We start from the raw sequence: 22,072 nt of genomic DNA, 5'->3' as shown, positions 1-22,072 counted from the left end.
CTGAGATGTTATATATTGATATATTGAAAGCTCTGGGTAATTGTGGAGTAAAGAAACTTGTTTAACTTCTTTGACCACAAAAATATTTTCACACATATACAACTAGTAAAATGCCCAGGAACTAGTACCTCAATGATCCCATTTTGGGGAAACAATGCTCTAAGAATAAAGCCAAATTGGTGACCTTTCCAATAGGGAAGAACATACCTTATCAATGAATCAGTAAGCCTAATATTAAAAGGCTATGATTAAACTGATTAGTCTGCTGTAGAGTCACATTAAGTTATTTGGTAAGACATTGCAATTAATTTTCAAGGAAAAGGAAGCTACTCTTTTTTAAAAAAGATTTTATTTATTTGAGCGTGAGCAGGGGGAGGCATAGAGGGAGAAAAACAAGCAGGCTCCCAGCTGAGCAGAAGGAGCCCAAAGGGGGCTCATTCCCAGGACCCTGGATCATGACCTGAGCCGAAGGCCAATGCTTAACAGACTGAGCCACTCAAGCACCCCCAAAATTAAGCTACTCTTAATCCATACACTGTCACATCACTCTATCTTCATCACAGCATTTATCACTACCTGGTTTTTCTGTTTGTTTACTCATGTGCTTATTTGTTATTATCTCTTTATCCCAACTACAATGTAAGCTACATAAGAACTGGAATCTTGTCTGTCTTAATGCTGCTATCTCCAGTACTTTGAATAGCATTTGTTCAACATAAATGTTGATTGAATACTTAAATAAATCTAGCTCTTTGCTCTTTCTTACCTCCTTCAGTCAAAAGGGCACTTCCCACTTTTTCTCCTAAGACATTAGCAGTTAAAAGAATCTTCTGTACTGATTTCCCAGCTAAGTCACCCTGAATAGGTTACTTAACTGTTCTATGCCTCAGTCTCCCTGACTATAATAAAATTGTTGAGGCAATGAATTAATATATGAAAAGTATTTAGAGCAGTATCTGATGTATGGTAGATACTCTGTGTTAGCTATAATGATAATGCTAATGATGTTAATATGTTCTAAGGAAAAAAAATCTTAAATTCAAATAAATTTGGGCAATGCTTAACTTACAAAATTAAACAAGTATTCTGCACTTTTAAGAGCTTTTAATTGCTGTTAATATCCACTTGTGAATCTACAAGAAGTAGACACAGTTGGGATGGTTCAAAAAATTGACCGTTAAACTATCTTTCACAGAACATATATTAATATCTCCTAAGAATACCAGCAATGAGTGATGTCCACAATAGTCATACTTGGAAAGAATTTTACTCCCATCAGAAAGGAGGAATACCTACCATTTACTTCGACGTGGATGGAACTGGAGGGTATTACACTGAGTGAAATACATCAATTGGAGAAAGACAATTATCAAATGATTTCACTCATATGTGGAATATAAGAAACAGTGAAAGGAACCATAAGGGGAGGAAGGGAAACTGAGTGGGGAAAAATTAGAAAGGAAGACAAATCATGAGAGAATTCTAACTCTGGGAAACAAAGGGATGCAGAAGGGGAGGTGGGTGAGTGGATGGGGTAACTGGGTAACAGACATTAAGGGAGGGTACATGATGAGATGAGCACTGGGTGTTAAATGTTGCCAAATTGAATTTAAATAAAATAATAATAATAATAATAATAATAATAATAATAATAATAAAATACTAGCACTCTCAGAAACACAGATTAGGAAAAACTCAATAGAAGTTCTGACCTGGGACACCTGGGTGGCTCAGCAGTTGAGCATCTGCCTTCGGCTCAGGGGGTGATCCTGGGGTCGCAGGATCGAGTCCCACATCGGGCTCCCTGCATGGAGCTGGCTTCTCTCTCTGCCTATGTCTCTGCCTCTCTCTGTGTGTCTCTCATGAATAAATAAAATCTTAAAAAAAAAAAAAAAAAGTTCTGACCTAATGCAAATACATTTGTCACTCTACCCACCCCAGAGCACATACAAATCCCCCCATGGGATAAACTAGAAGGTGAGTGAATGCAAAAGGCACTTACATCCATGGTCTAATTTTATTATCAATCCCTTTTTCTGTCAATATTGCCTTTCCTTAAGGTTCTCTGTATTCCTTTATTCCTGTAGCAGTTGGCTGTATGGTTTTACTGAGGCCTACACTTGAGATCCCCTCTTCAGACTTTTCTACCTTGAGGCTAGCTTGGGACTATTGCCATTCTTGTCTTTCAGCTACCTTCTCTTGCTAAATATTTAAGTTAACATTCTTTAGCATAGCCTTTTTAGTCAATGAAACTTCAAAGGATAAAAGAGAATTTTTCCATGATCAAAAGACTAAAGTTGTAGTAAAAGAAAGAAAATCTGAAGGTCTTTCACCTAACAAGCCTCTACATAAATGAAAAGGATTAACAGCTGATTTTTAATGCCATTTAAAGGGAAAGAATTTTTGCCCAACTGTAGATCAAGACAAAATTAGAATCTCAGAGTCCAGTAAAGGCACCTGGTGACAGGAGGGATGAGAAAGCCATGGTGATGAATCAGTGACTACAGTGTGGTATAGTGAAAGCATGGGCTCTGGAGCATAGTAAAACTGAACTGAAATTTCAGCACCACCAGCCCCCAGCTGCAGGCCCTCTCTAGTTTCCATATCACTGTCTACAAAATCATGAAACACTATATAGATAATATTCATTGAGCACTTACCAAGTACGAGGCACTATTCTAAGTACTTTGCATGGATTAACTCATCCACTCTTCATGTCAATGCCCTGTAGCCAAGGACCACAAGGAGCATTCGGTCAAACAAGGTTGGGTTTATTGACTTGTTGCAATGAGAGAGAACACACGTTGTGGAGAACTTTGGGGCATCTCAGCAAGTGGGTGTTAGAATTCTAAGAATAAGGCTCAGGCTTGTATTAGGTGATTTAGGGAGAGTTAGAGGAAATAGAACATTGCTCTGAATTTGATATCATTAGACAATAAAGGTCATTTTATGTATGATTGGTATCTTAATAGTTCTTATGTAGAAGGCAAGAAGAATACAGTAAGGTTAGATTTGTAATTGATAAAGAAGTTATAGTCGTTCATTGTCCTACAGTCCAGGACAAGGGGATACTTGGTCTTTTTTGTGGTCAATTTTCTTACTTTTGTCTGTGTTTAGACATAATTATAATCTTGTCTTGATTCATCACGATCACAGAACGGCCTTGTCTGCCATTCCACTTCTATTAAATTTTTATGTTCCGTAGGCAAACACCACAAACTAGCTGCCATTTATCAGGCTTGCTTCTATAACCAAGGCCTAACTGATAGAGCCAGGCCACCTTCTCACTTACAGCAACATTGTATGATAGGTACTAATTTTCTGGATCTTAAAGATAAAGAAACCAAGACCACTCAGCCATTAAGTAACATGGGTGGAGTCTGAATCCAGATAGGTGCTAGGCACTATTCTATGTGACCCAGAACCAGTACTCCTGTGCTATTCCACCTCTCGGTGTTAGCTATTAACCACCTTACAGGATGGCTGTATAGATTACAGCTGCTAATGTAAATGTCTGCCTCATGACAAGACTTTGACAAGAAAGTGGTACCTAATATTATTAAACAGAGAAATGAAAGCATTTTCGATTTAGGTTTATTTTCAGATCTTCAGGAGTTCCAGCCTTGTGAATTGAGCATCTGAAGGAAGAGCAAATAACTTGTCTCTAGGTCAGATTCTCCCAGTAACCAACTCTATGAGTTACAGGATTCTATAAAACCCTGAAATGTTCTGTTCTCAAGGAGTTCTCTAAGTAATTTTTCAATAGTTGCCAATTGAAGAGTTCTAAGTGTTTTTAGTCAAATTTTTTGGTTCTGTTTTTAAAGATGCCTTCCTCAAAATATTCTCTGTGCACAAACATAAAATTCAAATCCAAGAACTTTTTTTCAAGCATAAGACTAAAGTATTTTTTAATTGTTAATATTTAAAAAAAAACCAGAAAATTCAATTTTTATTTTACTCTAGTGATGACTGCAATATTAAAAAGCAAGCAGTGAGGGTTCCAATACTAGATCAGTGCTAGAAGCAGGCACAAAAATATTTAATTTTCAAATATGTCCTTAAAGGCTTGGTTTTCCTCAGACACAAATACTATCCACAGAATTAATCTAAACAAAATTATGAGTAAAACAAAAATCAATCAACTCTTTGATTCTAACTGCAGGCTCCTGATGCCTCCAGAGTAACTGTGTCTGTCACTACCCACCACTTGAGCATTCTGAGTTCCGTTGTCTTTCATCTCACTACTCTTCCAAATTTGATTTTTCCTATCTCTCATCCTATTCTCTGCTAGTTAGCCTTGTTAACAAATTAGTTCATGAAGCCTTGGTTATGCTAATAATAAATCATTGTGCTAACCCTCCAAAATGATTTATTTGGATATTTTGATCACAAAAATGGGGGGAGTGATATAGAACTTTCAGGCATCACAGTAAGGAATGGAAGAGATAGTTTTAGCTATATGTATGCAGAGAAAGAGGAGGAGCCAAAGCTAGTTCCAAAAGTAATCTATACTTTATTTCGGGAGTATTCAAAATAATCCTCTTCCTCACCTCTAAAAAGCTATACATGTATATATATAACATGTTTAGGGGCAGGGTTGGGAAGAGACCTCAAGTTATCAGCAAACACATACACACACAAACAATATTACAATTTAGCTTCAAGAGAGTCAGAAATTAAATATTTCCTATTTTTGCAACTAAGTTATTATCTAATAAAATTTGAGTAATAAAATGAGTCACATCAACATGCTGCTAAAACAAAATACTCTCTCAACTCTTATTCTTAAAGGATTCCAAAAAGAAAACAACAGTAAGGGACACTACCTTGGAATTTATTTTCCAGGAAATATCCAGAATTTAGTTCTTTGAATCTGCTTGAGATACCTCCTAAAGTTAAATGTATTCAGTTTAAATGTCATCTAGAAACAAACAAATAAAACTGAAAAACTAACCAACTCAAATTTTTAGATTCACTTTTTCTAAAAAGTATGAACTTAACTTCATACTTATAAGTTATAATGATTAATCCTAAAGAAGAGGGAATATCTACTTTTGTAGATAGAGATTGGACTTGTATCAGTGGTACTTTAAATAATTGACTTACCTACTTATCTGCAAATTGAGAGAGGGAGGAAAAAGAAGTAGTTCCCCAAGGTTAATAGGAGACCTGGAGCTATTTTTAATATTTCAAACCAAAATAGATTTCATGTATTTGCTATAAAGAACAAATTAGTGGTTGCCAGATGGGAGGTGGGTGGAGAAATGGGTGAAATAGATAAAGGGGATTAAGAGGTGCAAACTTCCAATTACAAAATAAGTAAGTCATGGAGATGAAAAGTACAGCATAGGGAATAGAGTCAATAACATGGTAATAACATTGGAGACAGAAGGTGATTACACTTATTGTCGTGAGCACTGAGCAATATATAGAATTATTGAATTATTACATTGTACACTTGACTAATACTATTCTGTACATTAACTATGCTTGAAAAAAATAATGTATCTGTTCACAGTGAATGTGCACTAAATACCAGGATTTTTTTATTTGATTGAAATTCATCATCTCAGAATGGTGTCATTGCTAAACTCATGCTAAAAGATCAGCAATTGTATGTGTTTCAGATTAGTTTAAAGTGAAAAACCTAATTATCATTTTAGAAGTGGTTTTGGTGAGGAAAAATAGACAAAATATTTCAAAATGCTGAGTCAATGAAGAAAAATAATTAAAAGAGCCATTGGCAATGAAAGTGTCAAGGATCCCTCATGCTACAATGTCTATGATATCTTCCCACTTTAAAAATCAATTCAACTATGCATCATTTTTAATAATATATTTTTAGTTTTTTCTATGAAACCAGATGAAAAAGCAGATCAGATTCTATTTACAACCAGTTGTAAGGTTGCTGAAATTTTAAAATGTCTACATTTGACATTCTCCTATTTCTACACACAGAATAGGTTTTCAAAAGAAAATCCTCATAATCTAAGAACTATAAACAGCCTCCTTAGCTTTATTTTTCCATAAAGATATAAAATTCAAACAGCAATAATGCCCATTTTAAAAGAGGGTTACAAATGTAAAAGAAATTTGAAAGCAAAAAAATTGCTTGTCATCATACACTGATAATTAGAAAAAAGGGAATGTTGAACATTTTGACAATGTGTTTATCATTATCTAGTACTTTAGAATTCAACAATATGAACTCTGATTGGAAAAATCTAAAATATCCTGAAGTTTCTTTAAAGTCTTCCTAACTCTAGTTTTCAACGTGGCAACAACCAAAGAGTTTAAATAGCAATGATGAGTTTCAGCGCATTCTTCCACAAATCCTTAAAAGATTTCACAAAGACATATACCAGTCTATTTAAAACAGGATCAACAACTCCAAGAAACTTTGTTATTTCTTCTTCCTTTTACATGAATTCACAGTATGAAACATCAACTTCTGTTCATCATAAGTACAAATAAGAAATGTTGGGATTGCAACACTCCTTGGTTAGCTATATTAGAACAATTTGTAGAAACCAAAAAAGGATTGATGGGCTGGACAGACTTCTCACTCTATCTACACTGTGTAACTGGATGATGGTTTTGATTAAACTAATCACCAATCAATCCACTCCTAAAATTTCAAATAGTTTAGGTATCTTGGAATTCATCCAGCCCAGCCCCCAAATTTTTCCATGAGAAACCAGAAGTCCAAAAAAGGTAAGTGACTTGCTCATAGTCATATAACTAGTTGGTGGTAGGCTTTAAATCCAATTCTCAGTACTCCTGCCCAGTGTTTTTTCTACTACCAGAAGGTAGAAACTATTTTACTAAAATGTTTCCTCTTCCTATAGTTTCCAAACCTCCCAGGTTGTCATGCCCTAACATTTATTTACTTGTGACCTTGGTATGTGGCCTCTTCAAATGGAGTTTCCTCAGATGATGTCATGTTGTTATGGCCCTCTGATATCCCCATTCCTTGTACAGACAACTTGTTTCCCTGATATGTGCACTTCAAACCTGATAGAGCTTTAACTCTACCCTCTCCTTCAAATAGCCTGATAACCCATGGCTTTTGGCTTAAACTTGGGGATTCTTCATCGTCTTCATTTGTTAGTTTCACTCTTCGAAAGGTTTAAGGTTAAGTGCCTCTTAAGTACCTAACCTTTTTTAGCACTCTTGCTATTCCTTTATTTTGTTAGCCTCTCAAGTTACTAAAGAAACCCTTATTGCAGACTCTTTGAACCCAATCTTCTGTCTCAACCCTGAACAGATGGTTCCCAGGCCTGGGCAGAGCCTCCTCAGCCTTTTTAAGTTGGTGCTTTCCCTGTCAGTTCCTGGCTTCTGCTGCCCTCTAGCAGCCATTAGTAGCATGGCAGGACATGAAACAAAGTCATATTTTTACTGACTTGAATTACTTGATGGGTTATTTAAGCATCAAGTAAAATGATCTTAAAAAAAAAATTCATGACATGCAATTGGTGACACTGTTCTGTAATATCCCCATCCTTGGGCCTGAGTCAGAACCTGGTTTGAAAATTAGGGCTATAAAAATCAAAATAAAATAAAATAAAATTAAAATAAAATAAAATAAAATAAAATAAAATATAAAATAAAATAAAATAAAATAAAATAAAATAATAAAATAAAATAGTTGGGGCTATAATGAAGCTAATGGTAATGACTATACATGCAATATATTCTTTTATACCTCAATTTATCTCCCCAATTCATGTCCATCAAGTGTCCAAATCTTTAGTCCCCTCACCTGCTCAACTAAAATCCTTGCCTAGGAACACTTCAAAATGAAGAAGTGACAAAGCATCCAACAATCAGGGATTATTTAAATCAACTTTGGTAACTCTTAATACAGTATATTTTGTGACTATTAAAAACTATGTTTAAAAAACTTCCCCAACTATGGTAAAATAATATAATATTAAGTGTGACAGCTAAACATTAAAAAACGAAGAGGGGCACCTGGGTGGCTTGGTCAGTTATGTGTCAGTCTCTTGATTTCAGTTAAGGTCATGATCATGGGTTGTAAGATTGAGCCTCCATCAGGCTATGCACTGGGCACTGAGCTTGCTTAAGATTCTTTTTCTCCCTCTCTCTCTGGTCCTTCCCCTCTCTTTCACTCAAAAAAGAAGGATGAGGAGGAGAATAAATATTATAGTAAGATCCCAATAATAGAGAAAGAAAGAAAAGAAATGGTCTGAACTGTTAGGTAATAGTTGTTTTTTGTATTATCCCAATTATTTGTATTATTAATTTTTGTATTGTAATGTTTTATAACCATAAAAGCTGCATTCATGTGTGCAAATTGTGAGTCACTCATACCTGACTACAATGTAGACTGAGAGAGTAGGATCTCAAAAAAAAGAGCTACTGTGGTATGTGCAGGTCATCATTGTAGCCAAGGGCATGGGTAGTATTAGTATGGAGAGAGAAAAACGTTATAATGGCAAAACAACATCATATGGTTAGTCACATTATCCTGCTGCTTCTCTGGCTCAAAAATCTGTAGGGAAGATCATCTCTTTTGGTAAATTAAGCCCCCTAAATTGTTCAACAATTTATGTGAAGGCAACTTCAAAAGTGAGTCACCAGATATTGTACTGTTTGAACATGTGAAATCTTGAGAAATGTATGTGAACTATGTGAATTTTTTCAACTAAATGAGATTTTCTGTAAAACCAGTCTGGTGAAATAGGTCAATTTATGTACATGCTTTGTACATGAACAATACTGAGCAAGATACAGAGTGGGAATTGCAGTGTCAACCTTCACAAATATTTTTAAGGTTTCTTACATATATCCTCAATATCATTCTAGAAAGTTTGTACCAGTTTGTATCAGTATGGGTATGGAAAAGATGAGAAAGGTTGCAAGTTATGTACATTTTCTAGTATACTTGTTGCAAATATGCTGCTCTAATTCAAAACAAATAAAAAAAAGAGGGAAAGAGTCTGCTCTAATAAGAATAATCACACCTGCTCTTATTTTTCTACAAATATTCTACTCAAATTTTGGTGCTTCCTAATTGTGAGCAGCGAATTTCTTGCCACCCATCCCATGTGCGCAAGAATGCATCATGTCATAGTAGGTGAGTGCTAATGCCCTAAAGAAGGAGCTACTGAGCACAATTACGTCCTTTGAATGTTCTTAACATTCATTTTAAGAAGGTATATTTGGTAAAAGAAAACATTTAAAAGAATATTTTTCTTGGTCTCTTTTATTCTCCCCTCACATTTCATTGGTTGACTAAATATAGGTTTCCCAATATTTTTCCGTAGTAATTTCTAAATCCATCATTAAGGAAGATGTGAATTCCCCAAGAGGCATAAATGCTAGGTTTCCTCTTTACTTTTTTTTTCTTCAACAATTCAACAACTACTTGTTGAATGTCTGTTATGAGCCAGGCATTTTTCTGGGAATTGGGGATAAAACAGTGAACAAAACTGACCAAAGAGAAAAAAGAAAAAAAAAAAATCCCTGACTTCCTTAAATTTACATTTCAGTATTTTTAAAGTATTTGTTACCTATATATCTTTGATTCTTATACTCTGTATCTATCCAGTCAGCAAATCCCATCAACCCTTCCTTCAAAATATATCCAGAATCTGACCACTCCTCACCATCTCCACAGTTACCACACTTAGTCTAATTTCTCCTCTAAATATCCCAATGGTATTTTAACTGTTCTGCTTGCTTTCAACTTCCCTCTCCCCTACCCACCTACCACCACACACATACATACAGTCTATTCTCAACACAGGAACTAGGATGAACCTTTAAAACAAAAGTTGGATTACATGACTTTGCTGCTCAAAATCCTCCTATGGCCCCCTAGCTCACTTAGAGAAAAGCCAAGACTATACAATGGTCTACAAGGCCTTGCAGAGTCTGTCCTACTGACATCTGTCTGACATCACTTACTCTCTCTCCCTTTCACTGTGTTGTAATGATGGTAGCCTCTCTGCTTTTAACTCACAGGGCATCTTTGTGCCTCAGGACCTCTGCACGAGCTAGTTCCTCTGCCTAAAATACTCTTCTTCAAATATCACATACACGATCCACTCTCTAACCAACTATAGATCTTCCCTCCAATCTAATATTAGCAAGATGTTTCCTGACCACTATATCAAAAATTGCAACCTTGTATTCTTCCTACATTCCTAAATAAGTTTTTCCAAAAGCCCAGAAATGTAGTCACCTATGCAGGGTTGGGCTGGGAGAAGCAGCAGACCTGTGTGTTATTACTTAGCAATCTATGAGTTGCAGAGGCCATCTGTGGAGGGAGCACTGAGAGAGGAAGCTTGGAGCAGCATGTTGAAGTCTCCACAAGATAAAGTGGTGAAGACTAAAGAGTTTTGCCCTGGTAGCAGCAACAAGAGATTGGTTCTATTCAGAAAATATTTATCCAATATGTAAGGTTAAAGGTTATGGCAGCTATGTATCTTATTGGAAAAGAAGGGAGTTACAAAAGGGAGAAAACTAGAATGAACCCTGTGGTGTTGGAAGGGAGCTAGAAGTTAATGTTAACTCATATTTTGAGAATATATAGATATAGAAATGAATATGTACATAAGTAGGTATGTGTGTATATGTATACATATATGAATGCATAGTCATACATGTGACTTTAGCTATGAACATTAAAAATATTTAGGAGCAGCAATACCTCTTTGGCAACAAATATATCTAGCACTCAGATCTTGGTTTCTAAATATCCAATGTCATTTTTCACTTAAGAAATCCAGAGATCCTCAAGAGTGGCTGATTCCAGAGCTAAGCAGAGAAATTACAGAAAGAGCCTGAAGCATCTTTGTATTCCAGAAAGAAAGGAGCACTCAAAGATGCAGTGTTGTCAAAATGATTCAGATGTCAACTTAAAAGAACCTCCATTGGCCAACATGGGAAAAATGTGAGTATCAAATTAAATAATAATGCTAAAAATTATATAAAATTATATTATAAAAACCCATGAGTTTATCCTGATCTAAATTTTTCAAATAGTAAATAAATATAGACAAAAGAAAGATTTTCTCTATAGTAGAACAATGACTAATAAATGTATGAAACTCATAGACCATGATAGTAATTATCAACCAAGAAACATCAATAGATGCTAAAATAGTGGATGAAAGTTAATATGGAATGGGATATTTACATATTCTCAAAATACTTCCCCATAAAATGCTTTTAAATTATGAATGGAAAAAGAATAACCCTGCAATGAAGATGCCTAACAGACATCTCCTTAAGTGATTAAAGTTAATGTTAACAGTTATGAGACAAATTGAAATAACCTCACTTGATTGAAGGCAATAAGAACACAATTTGACTTATGTGGCATTCTTACCAAAAATGTATAATTGGTATCTAATCATGAGGAGTCATCAGACAAACCCACATACTAGAACTTTCTACAAAATGTTTAGCAAATATCTCCAAAAGGTCAAATTTGAAAGTCAAAGAAATAGTGAAAAACTGGTTTTTCCCCAGCTTTACTGAGGTCTAATGGACAAATATAATTGTAAGACATTTAAAGTACATGATGTAATTTTTGGAGAGAGATAGAGTGAAAAGATTTTCTCCATCAATGAAAAACTATTTAGAACACTAGAAAGACATGACAACTAAGTGCATCCCATCCTTAATAGGGTCTTTTTGTATAAAGAACTTTATTGGGGAGGAGAGAGTCCAAGATGGTGGAGGAGTAGGAGACCTTAGTTTCATCTAGTCCCAGGAATTCAGCTAGATAGCTATTAAATCATTCTGAACATCTGTGAACTCAACCAGAGATCTAAGGAAAGAATAGCTACAACTCTACAAATAGAAAAAGTGGCCACTTTCTGCAAGGTAGGAGGTGTGGAAAAGTGAATCTGAGGTGATATATGTGAAGATAAACTTCAGGGGGAGGAGCCTCTGGCAGCCAGCAACCAAAAAATAATATAATAGCTGAACACAAAATCAGAACCTTTAGAAGTCTGCTCCAGTAAAGGATGCCCCGACTGAAAGGCGCTCAGGCACCAAGCAGGAGTGGAATCCTAGGTGGGACAGTGTGGTCTCAGGATCCACAGGGTCACAGGAAGATGAGGGATGCCTGGGTATCTCAGAATTCCCAAGCATCAGAGCAGGGAAACCAGCTGCAATCAGCAAGCCCACGAGTGAGCTCTCAGCTCAGGGTTGCCATAAACCCCGAACCTCGGCACAACTGGCAGCACTGCTCCCCAAGCTAGGGGTCCAATAAATGGCAGGACCAGCAGAAATGGCAAGGCCCCCCTTCCACCCTGAAAGGAGCAATGCGGAATTGCACCACAGGAGTCTGCATTTCTACTGAGATAGAAATGCTCAGTTACAGGCTGGGTGAGCACAAGTGTGGACAGAGACCAGAGAGACAGGAGTGATTGACTGCTTATCGCTCTGGGTGTACTGAGGAGTGGGGCCCCAAGCTTTCACCCTGGGGCTGGAGACTGGGAAGCTGCCATTTTCACTTACATCCTCTAAAGCTACACAGAAAGCCTTCAGGAAACAAAAGCCACATAGAGCAATCCAGAGCACATCACTTAGCCTGGCCCCCTGGCAAGGGCAATGCAGTTCCCCCCAAGGAAAGATACTTGAGAATCAATGCAATAGGCTCCTCTGCCAGAAGATCAGCAAGATCATCCAGCCAAGACCAAGTTTACCAAACTTTGAGAACTGCAAATCCCCAGCAATAGGAGAATATAGCACATAGAATTCATGATTCTTTTTCCCATGATTCTTTAGTCTTTCAATTTTAATTTTTTTCTCTTTCCTTTTACAATTTTGTATTTTATAATCTCTATTTTAAAATCTTTTGTAATTGTTATTCTTATAGTTACGTTCTATCCTTTCATTGTATTTAATTTTAACTTTGTGTGTGTGTGTATATATATATATATTATAAACTCAATAACTTTATGTGTGTGTGTATATATATATATATACATATATATATTTCTTTCTTTATAATTTTGGGATGAAATTTCTTCTAACAGACCAAAATATACCGAGAATCTAGTGTATGGTACTGTTCTCTTCACCTGTCTGATCATATTTACCTTTTTGTTTGTTTTTTCTGTTTCATTAAAGTCTTTTTTAATTTTCATCTCCAATTACATTCTATCCTTTATATTATCCAATAATATATTGGATATATATATAAATATATATATATATTTATAAATATATATATATTTATATATAAATATATAAATATATTATCCAATATATTTAATTTTATTTTTGCATATATTTTTTCTTTCTTTACAATTTTGTTTTTTGTTTTCTTTTCTTTTTTTTTTTATTTATGATAGTCACAGAGAGAGAGAGAGGCAGAGACACAGGCAGAGGGAGAAGCAGGCTCCATGCACCAGGAGCCCAACATGGGATTCTAACCTGGGTCTCCAGGATCGCGCCCTGGGCCAAAGGCAGGCGCTAAACCGCTGCGTCACCCAGGGATCCCTCTTTACAATTTTGAAATGTAGTTTCTTCTAACAAACCAACCAAAATACACTCAGGATATACTATATTGCTCTGTTCTATTCACCTGTTTATATTCCTTCTTTTTTTTCTCTTTTAATATTCATTTTTACAGTTACATTCTATCTTTTCATTGTTTTTATTTATTTATGTACAATGTAAGTTCTTCTTTCATCACAATTTTGGGATCTAGTTTTCTAAAAAAAAAAAAAATGGGCCAAAATACACACAGGATCCAGTGTTTTGCTCTATTCTGTTCACCTGTCTGATTATATTCCTTCTCTTTTTCCTTCTTTTCAGTTTTGGTCTCTTCTGATGTGTTTAGTGTATATTTCTCTGGGGTCATTGTTTCCATTTTAGTATTTTGTTCTCTCACTCATCTATTCTTCTCTGGGTAGAATGACAAGACAGAAAAACTCACCTCAAAAAAGAGAACAAGAGGGGATCCCTGGGTGGCTCAGCGGTTTAGCACCTGCCTTTGTTCCAGGGTGCGATCCTGGAGTCTCCAGATCGAGTCCCACGTCGGGCTCCCGCATGGAGCCTGCTTCTCCCTCTGACTGCCTGCTTCTCCCTCTGCCCGTGTCTCTGCCTCTCTCTTTCTCTGTGTCTATCATGAATGAATAAATTTAAAAAAAAAAAGAGAGAGAGAGAGAGAAAGAACAAGAGGGGTAGCCCAGGTGGCTCAGTGGTTTAGCGCTGCTTTCAGCCCAGGGCCTGATCCTGGAGACCCAGGATTGAGTCCCACCTCAGGCTCCCTGCATGGAGCCTGCTTCTCCCTCTGCCTGTGTCTCTGCCTCTCTCTCTCTCTCTCTCTCTGTGTCTCTGCCTCTCTCTCTCCCTCTCTCTCTCTCTCTCTCTCTCTCATAGATAAATAAAATCTTTTTTAAAAAGAGAGAGAACAAGAGGTAGTACTGACTGCCAGGGACCTAATCAGTATGGATATAAGTAAGATGTCAGAACTAGAGTTCAGAATAGCAATTGTAAAGATACTAGCTGGACTGGAAAAAAGCATAGAAGTCACAAGAGTATGCCTTTCTGGAGAAATAAAAGAAATAAAATCTAATCAAGTCAAAATCAAAAAGGCTATTAATAGACGCAATAAAAAATAGAGGCTCCATTCCTATGATAAATAAGACAAGAGAGAATTAGTGATATAGGAGATAAAATAAAGAAGATATGGAGAATAATATGATATGGAGAATAAAGAAGCCAAGAAAGAGATAACTACTGGATCACAAAGGGAGAATTAAGAGATAAGCGATACCATCAAGCAAAACAACGTTAGAATAATTGGGATCCCAGAAGAATAGGAAAGGGGATGGGGGCAGAAGGTGTATTGGAGAAAATTATAGCAGAAAACTCCCTAATCTGGGGAAGGAAACAGGCACCTAAGGCCAGGAGACACAGAGAATTCCCCTCAAAATCAATAAAAATAGGTCAACATCCTGACATATACTAGTGAAACTTGCAAATGTCAATGACAAAGAGAAAATCCTGAAAGTAGCTTAGGACAAGAGGTCTGTAACCTACAAGGGTAGAAACATTAGACTGGCAGAAGACCTATTCACAGAGACCTGACAAGCCGGGAAAGACTGGCATAATATATTCATGGTGTTAAATGAGAAAAATATGCAGCCAAGAATACTTTATTCAGCTAAGATGTCATTCAAAATATAAGGAGAGATAAAAAGCTCCCAAGACAAACAGAAACTAAAAAATTCGTGGCCATCAAACAAGTCCTACAAGAAATATTAGAAGGGATCCTTTAAGCAAAAAGAGAGCCCAAAAGTAAAATAGAACAGAGAGGAACAGAGACTATATACAGAAACAGTGACTTTACAAATAATACAATGGCACTAATCATTCAATAGTTACTCTAAATGTAAATGGGCTAAATGCCCCAATCAAAGACACAAGGTAACAGATTGGATAAAAAAGCAAGACCAATCAACATGCTGTCTGCAAGACACTCATTTTAGACCCAAAGATACCTCGAGATTGAAATTGAAGGGGTGGAAAACCATTTATCTTACTAATGGACGTTAAAAGAAAGTTGGGGTGGCAATCCTTATATCAGACAAATTAGATTTTAAACCAAAGACTGTAATAAGAGATGAAGAAGGACACTATATCATAATTAAAGGGTCTATCCAACAAGATCTAACAATTGTAAATATTTATGCCCCTAACATGGGAGCAGCCAATTATATAAGCCACTTAATAACAAAATTAAAGAAACACATCGATAATAATACAGCAATATTAGGGGACTTTTACACCCCACTCACTGCAATGGACAGATCGTCCAAGCAGAAGATCAATAAGGAAACAAGAGCTTTGAATGTCACACTGAACTAAATGGACTTCACAGGTATATTCAGAACATTCCATCCTAAAGCAACAGAATACATATTCTTCTTGAGTGCACAAGGAACATTCTCCAAAATAGATCACATATTAGGTCACAAATTAGGTCCCAACCAGTACCAAAATAATGGGATCATTCCCTGCATATTTTTGGATCACAATGTTTTAAAACTGGAACTCAATTGCAAGAGGAAATTTGGAAAGAACTAAAATACATAATGACTAAAGAGCATCCTGCTAAAGAATGAGTCAACCCGGAAATTAAAGAAGAATTTTTAAAATTCATGGAAACAAATGAAAATGAAGACAAAACTGTCCAAAACCTTTGGAATGCAGCAAAGGTGGTCCTAAGAGGGAAGTATACAGCAATATAAGCCTTTCTCAAGAAACAAGAAAGGTCTCAAATACACAACCTAACCTTGCACCTAAAAGAAGTGGAGAAAGAACATCATATAAAGCCAAACCCAGTAGGAGAAGAGAAATAATAAAGATTAGAGCATAAATCAATGAAATAGAAACCAAAAGAATGATAGAACAGATCAATGAAATTAAGAACTGTTTCTTTAAAAGAATCAATCAGATTGATCCCTGGCCATACTTATCAAAAAGAAAAGATAAAGGACCCAAATAAATAAAATCATGAATAAAAGAGTAGAGATCACAACCAACACCAGAGAAATACAGACAATTATAAGAACATATTATGAGCAACTATATGCCAACTAATTAGGCAACCTGGAAAAAAATAGATGTATTCCTAAAGACATATAAACTACCAAAACTGAAACAGGAAGAAATAGAAAACCTGAACAGACCCATAACTGGCAAGGAAATTGAAGCAGTAATCAAAAATCTCCTAACAAACAAGAATCCAGGGCCTCATGGCTTCCCAGAGAAACTCTAGCATATGTTTAAAGAAGAATTAGTACCTATTCTTCTGAAGCTGTGTCAAAAAAAAGAAATGAAAGGAAAACTTCCAAACTCTTTCTATGATGCCAGCGTTACCATGATCCCAAAACCAGACAAAGACTCCACCGAAAAGGAGAGTTACAGACAAATATCCTTGATGAACATAGATGCCAAAATTCTCACCAAAATACTAGCCAATAGGATTCAACAGTACATTAAAGGGATTATTCACCACAATCCAGTGGGATTTATTCCTGAGCTGCAAGGATTGTTCAACATCCACAAATCAATCAATGTGAGACATTACTTTAATAAAAGACAAGACAAGACCCATATGATCTTCTCAATAGATGCAGAGAAAGTATTTGACAAAGTACAGCATCCTTTCTTAATTAAAATTCTTCACAGTGTAGGGATAAAAGAACATACCTCAGTATCATAAAAGCCATATCTGAAAAGCCTACAATGAATATCATTCTCAGTGAGGAAAAACTAAGAGCTTTTCCCCTTATGACAGGAACATAGCAGGGATGTCCACTATCACCACTGCTGTTCAACATAGTACTAGAAGTCCTAGCCTCAGCAATCAGAAAACAAAGAGAAATAAAAGGCATCTGAATCAGCAAAGAAGAAGTCAAACTCTCACTCTGCAGATGACATGATACTCTATATGGAAAAACCCAAAATATTCCACCCCAAAATTGCTAGAACTCATATAGGAATTCAGCAATGAGGCAGGATATAATATCAATGCACAGAAATCAGTTGCATTTCTATACACTAAAAGTGAGACAGAAGAAAGAGAACTTAAGGACTTCATCTCATTTATAATGACACCCAAAGCCATAAGATACCTAGAAATAAACCAAACTGAAGAGGAAAGGGTCTGTATTCAGAAAACTATTGAACACTCATGAAAGAAATTGAGAATGACACAAAGAAATGGAAAAGCATTCCATGCTCATGGATTAGAAAAACAAATATTCTTAAAATGTCTATGCTACCTAGATCAATCTATATATTCAATGCAATCCCTATAAAAATACCATCAATTTATTTCACAGAGTTGGAACAAGTAATCTTAAAATTTGTATGGACCCAGAAAGTCCCTGAATAGCCAAAGGAATGTTGAAAAAGAAAACCAAAACTAATGGCATTACAATTCTGGACTTCAAGCTCTATTGCAAAGTTCTACCATCAAGATAGTATGATAATGGCACAAAAACACATAGATCAATGGAACAGACTTAAAAAAAAAACAGAAATGGGCCCTCAGATCTATGCTTAACTAATCTTAACAGGAAAATATATCCAATGGAAAAAAAAAACAGTCTCTTCAAGAAATGGTATTGGGAAAACTGGACAGTCACACACAGAAGAATGAAACTGGATCATATCCTCACACCATACACAAAAATAGACTCAAAATGAATGAAAGACACAAATGTGAGGCAGGAAACCATCAAAATCCTAGAGGAGAACACAGGTAGTAACCTCTGTGTCCTCAGCCACAGCAAATTCCTCCTAGATACATCTCCAAAGGCAAGGGAAACAAAGACAAAAATGAACACTTGGGATTTCATCAAGATAAAAAGCTTTTGCACAGCAAAGTAAACCATCAACAAAACCAAAAGACAATTGACAGAATGGGAAAAGATATTTGCAAATGACACATCAGATAAAGGGCTAGTATCCAAAATCTATAAAGATCTTATTAAACTCAACACCCAAAGACCAAAAACTCCAATTAAGAAATGGGCAGAAGACATGACCAGACATTTCTCCAAAGAAAACATACAAATGGCCAACAGACACATGAAAAAAGTGCTCAACATCACTCAGTATCAGGGAAAATACATATCAAAACCACAATGAGATATCACCTCACACCATCAGAATGGCTAAAATGAACAAGTCAGAAAATGACAGAAGTTGGTGAGGATGCAGAGAAAGGGGAACCCTCTTACATTCTTGGTGGGAATGCAAGCTGGTGCAGTCACCCTGGAAAACAGTAGGGAGATTCCTCAAAAAGTTGAACAAAGAGCTATCCTACAACCCAACAATTGCACTACTGGGTATTTACCCCAAAGATATAAATGTTGTGATCCAAAGGGGCACTGTATGCCAATGTTTATAGCAGCAATGCCCACAACAATCACACTGAGCAAAGAACTCAGATATATATCAACAGATAAATGGATAAAGAAGATGTGAGATGATAGATAGATAGATAGATAGATAGATAGATAGATAGATAGATCTCAAATGGAATAGTACTCAGTCATCAAAAAATGAAATCTTGACATTTGCAGCAATGTGGATGGAACTAGACAATATTATGCTCGATAAAATAAGCCAATCAGAGAAAGACAATTATCACATGATCTCACTCATATGTGTAATTTAAAAAACAAAATAGAGGATTATGGGGAAGAGAGGTAAAAAAAACCAAGATGAAATCAGAGAAGGAGACAAATCATAAGAGACCTGTAATCACATGAAACAAGCTAAGGGTCACTGGAGGTGAAGGGGGTGGAAGGATGGGGTAACTGGATAATGTACATTAAGTAGGGCACATGATGGAATGAGCACTGGGTATCATACAACACTGATAAATCACTGACCTCTACCTCTGAAACCAATATGTTAATTGCATTTAAATAAGTTTTTAAAAAAACATTGGGACAACTGATGAAACTGTATGAGCAGTGAAAAATCAGTGTTAATTTCTTGATTTTGATGGCTATTTTGTGATTATGTAGGAGAAAGTCCTTGTGTATTGTAATCAGGAGTGATAGCAACTTACTCTAAAATGGTTCTTGGGATCCCTGGGTGGCGCAGCAGTTTGGCACCTGCCTTTGGCCCAGGGCGCGATCCTGGAGACCCGGGATCGAATCCCACATCAGGCTCCCGGTGCATGGAGCCTGCTTCTCCCTCTGCCTGTGTCTCTGCCTCTCTCTCTCTCTCTGTGTGTGACTGTCATAAATAAATTTAAAAAATATTTAAAAATAAATAAATAAATAAATAAATAAATAAATAAATAAATAATAAATAAAATGGTTCTTGAAAACAGAAATGTCATGCATTATTCTCATTTTTTTCCTGTTAAGTTTAAAGTTATTTCTTAATAACTAAAATTGTAAATTCACCCATTTCCCTCTTCACATTATTTTTCTTCAGAGTGCTTATCAACTTCTGATCTACAACACATTACTTGTTATTGTCTGCCTTCCTCTATTGGAATATAGACTACAGAAATTTTTATATTACTTTTACTGCTCTATTCTAGCACCTTCCACAGTGTCTGATCCATAGATGATGCTCAAGAAATATTTGTCCAGTGAATTGACTCTTCCTATCTCCCAGGTATAGATTACCTAGAGCCAGTTAGCAGGCACAGTTCCATTCCATGACACCCATAGAAAAAGAATCTCTTCTCCAAAAGAAACAATGTGTAGAAATAAGGAAATGAAGATCTACCTACACCTAGACAAACACAGATTTACTATAGAAGAGTTCCACCCACTAGAACCAGAGATTCCCAAACTCCTTCAGTTTCATTGGTAGTTTTGAATAATGAAATATACCAGAGCAGTCAATTTTTCTAAAAAAAAAGAAACTGCTTATAAGTCAATTCAAGTTCTCTCTTTTTCAAGCCAGATTTCTAAAAAAAAAGAAAAAGAAAAAGAAAGAAAGAAAAGAAAAAATATGTTCTGGATTGGAATAGACAATTTTTTTAATCTTCTACCCATCTCATCAAAGATTTTAATGGTCTTAGGGAAAATATAAGTCAAGGTAAAATCATCTTGACTGATGATCTTGTTAAATCATCTTGAGGGTTTTAAATGTACACTGAGAAAAAAATGATATTTCCATTTGTAAGAGAATTCATTTGAAGTTATGCTTTTACCTTTTTTGTGTTTTCTTTATTAGCCATACAGTTCTTCAGAATGTACTTAAATTGATATGAGAATATTATGGGAAGAATCAGGAGTATTATAGCATAAAAATATGAATCTCATAGTCAGAAAAACAGAGACTTATTCCAGCTTTATCAATTATTAGCAGCTTAATCTTAGGCAGATTATTTAACCTTTCTAAGGTTAAATAAGACACTTTCTAAGTGTCTATTTCCTAATTATAAAACTGGTGGGATAATGATAATGCCTACCTTATAGACCAATTTTAAAGATAAAATACATATATATGTATAATACATATACATATGTATATGTAAAATACATATATGTGTATCTTTGCATATATATATATATAGAGAGAGAGAGAGAGAGAGAGAGAGCTTTTAGCACAGGGCCTGCATGTAATGATAAATATGTAAATATTAGCTTTTTGCTGTATATTTAATTGAAATATAAACTTCATATATAAAATACAAATATACAATGAACCTAATTAAAGGGAAATACATAAACAGAGTTTTTTTTCTGAGTTTCATTCTAATAAAGTTTTTTCATTTTCTGTAATTCATATTAACATATCCTTGAAAAATAATATTGTAGAGTGATATAAATGTAAAGATGCAGCTTTGACTTTGCATTGTTAATATTTATGAGAAGCTCAAATTTTATGTAGAAATTATATTATCTCAATTTGAAATTGACTTGTAAAATATGACATTTCATTTTCATTTGCACACATTTTATCTCTCACTGATTAAATAATTTCCCAAATCAGCTTGAATTTGTCATATCTGTTTATAGCTAAAGGTAACAACCAAATTGTTTTGGGCTAATTTACATAGTAAGTATAGTGGAATTGTTATTCTATATAATGCATCAGATATGGATTAGTTCAATAAAATGCTAAAGAATTTAATAATGTAAGTTGATTTTGTGATCTGTATACATCGGTATTCAAATTAAATTAAATGCTAAAATAATGTTTTAAAGCAAGCTTTACACAGGCTACTTGTTCTCTTTTTCAGCTAACATAGTTCTATAACATAAGCTTAGTCTCATATTAAATCTGGTTTTGTAGAGCTAGTCCCAGTTGCTTCTGATTCATTTTACTCTAAAGTTGGGTAGCAAAATATTTCCAGTCCTCAGACCTAGTCTTGAGTTTCAAGTCTTCCAGCTTATCTCAAACCCAACTAATGTCAGGAAAGCTTATAATGATTGATGATGTAAAGATGGTTAATAAATACCTCAGCAGCTACAGCACAGAGGCTCAGTGCAATGTCATTTTAATTATGTATTAATTATCTGCTAGAGTCTAGATCTTGGAGGAGCAATTAAGCTTGCAATAAATATTAGGTCTCTAGATAGATAGATAG

General features: G+C 35.4%; 1 long non-coding RNA gene across 1 annotated transcript in view; it reads right to left on the bottom strand.

Moving 5' to 3' along the window:
• LOC140608974 (uncharacterized) overlaps nucleotides 1-22,072 on the bottom strand; it is an 87,261-nt gene that overhangs the window by 53,064 nt on the left and 12,125 nt on the right. The gene's annotated exons all lie outside the window — the stretch shown is intronic.

The sequence above is a fragment of the Canis lupus genome, chromosome 18 (assembly GCF_048164855.1).
Source record: "Canis lupus baileyi chromosome 18, mCanLup2.hap1, whole genome shotgun sequence".
NCBI classification, from domain to species: domain Eukaryota; kingdom Metazoa; phylum Chordata; class Mammalia; order Carnivora; family Canidae; genus Canis; species Canis lupus.
The sequence above is the reverse complement of the archived record's forward strand: the minus strand, read 5'-3'. Positions and strand labels throughout refer to the sequence as shown.